Raw genomic sequence first — 5,077 nt, 5'->3', positions numbered from 1 at the left:
TCTGAACTAATTTATAAAAATATATTTGTATCGATGGCAGAGAGGAAAGGAGAGAGAGAGACATCCATGATGAGAGAGAACGATGGATCGGCTGCCTCCTGCACGCCTGCCCCCGCGCCCCCCCCCCCCCCACCCCCCCCCCCCCGCCCGGGGATCCAGCCCACAACTCCGCAGGTGTCCCTGACGGGCATGGAACCCTGACCTGGTTCCCAGGTGGCCGCTCAACCCGAGCCCCCAGGCCGGCTGTACCTAAGTTCTGCTTCCTCTGAGCTCTAAGGTGGAAGGACCTGGGGGACTTTCCCAGGAGACCAGGGACTCCTCCCCTCCCCTCCCCTTCCCCCACCTTCCCTACCTTCCCTCCCCTCCCCTCCCCTCCCTCTTCTTCTTTCCCCTCCCCTCACCTCTCCCCACTTCCCCCCCTCCCTCCCCTCCCTCCCCTCCCTTCCCCTCCCCTCCCCTCCCCTCGCCTTCCTCCACCTTCCCTCACCTCCCCCACTTTCCCCCCTCTCCCTTCCCCTCCCTTCCCCTCCCCTCCCCTAGGATGGTGATCGCTGCTGATTTTCAATCGGCTTTTCTGTTTGTTTCGTTAGTCCTCACCTGAGGATGTTTTCCATTGATTTTTAGAGAGAGTGGAGGAGAGGGAAAGACAGAGGGAAACACACCCATTGGTTGCCTCCTGCATGAGCCGGGCAGGGGAGGAGCCTGCCACCGAGGTAGGTGGCCCTTGACCAGAATCGAACCCGGGACCTTTCAGTCCACAGGTCGATGCTCTATCCACTGAGCCAACCCGGTTAGGGCTCCTTTCGTGTTTAAGTAAACCTGAAAAGTAGTGTTATGGACTGAATGTCTGTGTTCCTCCCCAAATTCCGTGTTAAAGTTCCCGCACCAATGTGACTGTGCTTGGAGACAGGCTTTTATTGGAGGGGCTGAGGGTTCAGTGAGGTCAGGGGTGGGTCCCTAATTCCAGAGAATTAGTGTCCTTCTAAGAAGACACTCCAGGGAGCTCACTCTCCTCCCCCAAACCCTGGGAAGTCGGAGCCAGAAGGCAGCCAGCCTCTGCCAGCCACGAAACAGTCTCTCCAGGAACGGAATCAGCCGGGACCCTGATCGTGGACTTCCCAGCCGCCAGGATTGTGAGCAACAAGTTTCTGTCTAAACTACCCGAGTGTGGCCTTCGGTTACAGCCGCCCGAGGGCTAAGACGTGGGAAAGTCTGCAACTTTTTTTTTTTTTTTTTTTAATCAATTTCAGAGAGGGAGGGAGGGAGGGAGTGGGAGAGACAGAGACAGAGAGAAACATCAATGATGATTGAATCCTGGGGATGGAGCCCGCACACTGGGCCTGTGCCCTGACCAGGAGCGAACTGTGACCTCCTGAGCCAGGCCGGCCGGCACGTCTGCACCTTCAGTATGGAGCCCCACTCGGGGTGTGGCCGCCACCCGCTCAGGGCACACCGCTCACACCCCACAAGGCTTCCCTCGGCCACGGAATCGCTTTCCAGATTCCACTGCCCTCAGTCGGGGTGCCGACCTTGAACCTCCTGTCGGGGAGCTGCCCCCTCCGCCTGTCACGCTGTCTCTGGGATCTGACTCCTTCTGTCCAGCCCCCACATCTCCCCCTACACCCCCCGCCCCGGGAGAGGGCCGCTGTGTGCTGTGATGTCTGTTCTGTCGCTATGTGACCTTTCACTTCACGAGCGAGGCTCCGTTCATCTCACCTCCTGTTGACGGGCTCGGGAAGGGGGAGGGGAGGAGAGAGGGTTCCCCTTTCCCTTGCTGCTTCCTCTGCCCTCCAACTTGGGGTGGGGTGGGGGGCTATGGCGTCATTGCATTTCTCCCATGTCTCTTTTTAAAATATATATATATTTTATTGATTTTTTACAGAGAGGAAGGGAGAGGGATAGAGAGCTAGAAACATCGATGAGAAACATTCATCAGCTGCTTCCTGTACACCCCCTAACAGGGAAGTGCCAGTAACCAAGGTACATGCCCTTGGCTGGAATTGAACCCGGGAACTTTCAGACCTCAGACGGACGCTCTGTCCATTGAGCCACACTGGTCTCGGCTCCCATGTCTCTCTTGTCCTCACGTAAGCCCGTGAATAAGGCCCTCCGCGTGGTTCCGGAAGGCCCATCTGGGCCACAGCCCCTCGCCGGTTCATGCTTTTGGTCCTAGGCCCGCGGTCGGCAAACTCACCAGCCCACAGAGCCAAATACCAACAGCACAACATCGATGGACATCTCTTTGGAGAGCCGAGTTTTTTAAACTTAAACTTCTTCTAACGCCACTTCTTCAACATAGACTCGCCCAGGCCGTGGTGTTTTGTGGAAGAGCCACACTCAAGGGGCCAAAGAGCCGCAGTTTGCCGACCACGGTCGTGGGACCATCGGCGTTGCTTACATGACAGACAGGTGGGGAGCGCCTGGCAGGTGATGACAGTCACGGGGTCCGGCCGAGCCACAGCGTGAGCGACAGGTCCAGCGGCTGCCTCTGCAGGGGTGGTTCCGTCCAGCCTGGATGATGGCACACATGCCCACGCGGCCCCTGGCAGGAGCACGGTGCCCACCCTGGCCCAGGACACCTGCCCGTGCAGAGAACCAAACGGCGCGGCTGTGACCTCCGCCCCGCCCGGGAGGCTGTTGGGGGCTGTTCCTGGTGCCAGACAGGCCTGAGCCCCGCCCCCCGTTCCCCGCACCTGTGAGCCCCTCACCCCGGGCCCGGAGCTCCGGCCTCCTGGTTGGCGGGATGATCCCTGTGGCCCTCACGTGGTGGGGAGGGGGCCGGCGCATAGTAGGTGCTGTCAGGGGGCCGGCGCATAGTAGGTGCTGTCAGGGGGCCGGCGCATAGTAGGTGCTGTCAGGGGCCGGCGCATAGTAGGTGCTGTCAGGGGGACGGCGCATAGTAGGTGGTGTCCACCACCTGTCCCCAGAGGTGTGCACCCGCCCTCTGCCCGCCCAGCCTCCACCTGGTTCCCCATCTCCCCTCCTGACAGCAGGCAGCCCACTCTCCTGATGCTCTCCGGCGTGTCCTGAAATGCCCTCCTCCCCTCACTCTGGTGCCCGCGTGCCACCCCCCGCCTGTTTGTTTTGGACGTGGGAGGCCAGCCAGGGAGTGGCTCCTTGCAACAAAAGCTGCGCCTGACTCACGGCTGGAGAAGCCGGCAGGTCCCAGCAGCGCCTCGGACCTGTGGGCCGAGGGCCCCGTGGGCAGGATGGGGGGGAGGGGGGAGAGACAGGCGGAGGGACGGGGACAGGTGCCTCTAAGCCAGGCGAGGGACTCAGGCTCTGTCCTGGAGAAATGAGAGGGGCCGCTGGAGGGGCTTTTTTAACTTAAATTGTTTTTTTAAAACATATTGTAGTTTTATTGATTTCAGGGGAAGGGAGATGGAGAAACATCGATGTGAGACACATCGATCGGTTGCCTCCCATTTGCACCCTGTCTGGCTCGATTCCAGGTCAAGGGCATGCACCTGGGTCTCTGGTTTGCTCCCAAACCTGGTCGGGGTGTCTGCAGGAGGCAACCGGCTGAGGTGACTCTCTCACGTCCACTTTCTCTCCCCCCCACTCCCTTCCACTCTCTCTGCAAAGCAATGGAAAAAATATCCTCCGGTGAGGGTTAACCAACTAATCATCATCATAATAATAATAATGATAATAATAATGATAATAGTAACCGGCAGTGCTGGCAGGAAGGGTGACAGAGGGTGAACTGAGCCTGCTCCCCTGCTGTGACCCACGTGGCTTCTCCCTGCCCCGGGGGAGGGGGATGGGGATGGGGGGTGGGGGGCGGCCTGCGCCCAGCAGTCCTGGCAGCCATGTGGGTGGCACGTGAGACGCCGTGCGGGCTGGCACGCCGTCACCGCCTTGGGGCCGGGGCTGTTGGCTTTACATTCCAGTCTGAGGCAGCTCCCCTCGGGTGGAGGGTGTGTGAGGTCAGTGCGAGAATGTTTGTCTCCTCTCTCCTGCTCCCCGAGCTCAGAGATCTGTGGCATCAGGACCGTGGACACGGGGTGACCCTGCCGCGCCCGGAATGTGCACAGGTTCCCTCCCCACCGCTGAGCAGGGGGGCAAACTGCCACCCCTGCGGCGCTGGCTCCCTTCTTGAGGCGGAGCCCGCCCCCTGGTGGACAAGGCTGGGACTTCTGGGTCCTCACCAGCAGCTCACCCCGGAGGGCGAGGGGGAGCCACAGGCTTGTTCTGGGGTGAGGGTGAGGGTGAGGGTGAGGATGAGGGTGGTGTTTTGTCCTGGGTAAGGAAGACGATCGATGTGTGAGGTGCAGGGGACCCTGCTGTGGAACTGGTGGCCGGGGATGCAGCCCCATCCTCAGGCCCTCACCCCCGGTCGCGAGGACCTGGGCGGCTGGCTGTCCCCACACCGGTCAGCAGCCAGGCCCTCGGCCACGGCCACGGCCACGGCCTCGGCCTCGGCCACGGCCACGGCCACGGCCACGGCTGCAGAGAGGACCTGCCACCGCTCGCCAGCCTGCACGCAGCTCTCCCAGCTGCTCTCGGAGGGGACACAGCCTGCTGCCTGGCGGGGGCTGCTGAGACCCTGCGCGGGGTCCTCGCCAGCTGCCTGGCCTCCGGACCCCCAGCCAGGACATGATGATAAACACGTGTGGCTCGCTCTGCGCCACTCAACAGCGGCTCCTTGTTCCACCTGCAACAAAACCAACCGGCAAAGCGGAAGGAGGATCTCACCTCGCCTTTTCTGAGCCCCGGGCTCCTTTTAAAGCGGCAGCACGGCCCGGCTCAGCGGTTGGCAAACTCATCGGTCACCAGAGCCGAATGTCAGCAGGACAACGACTGACATTTCTTTGGAGAGCCTAATTTTTTAAACTTACACTATAGAGGTAGGTACATTGTTATTAACTTAATTAGGGTCCTCCTAAGCTGGCCTTTGCTAAAAACTTAAGGGGCCAAAGAGCTGCATGTGGCTCGTGAGCCACAGTTTGCCAACCACTGGCCTGGCCGACATGGCTCAGTGGCTGAGCAGTGACCTATGAACCAGGAGGTCAGGGTTCGATTCCCGGTCAGGGCACATGCCCGGATTGTGGGCTCGATCCCCAGGTCCCTGAAT

The sequence above is a fragment of the Pipistrellus kuhlii genome, unplaced genomic scaffold (assembly GCF_014108245.1).
Source record: "Pipistrellus kuhlii isolate mPipKuh1 unplaced genomic scaffold, mPipKuh1.p scaffold_m20_p_75, whole genome shotgun sequence".
NCBI classification, from domain to species: Eukaryota; Metazoa; Chordata; class Mammalia; order Chiroptera; family Vespertilionidae; genus Pipistrellus; species Pipistrellus kuhlii.
The sequence above is the reverse complement of the archived record's forward strand: the minus strand, read 5'-3'. Positions refer to the sequence as shown.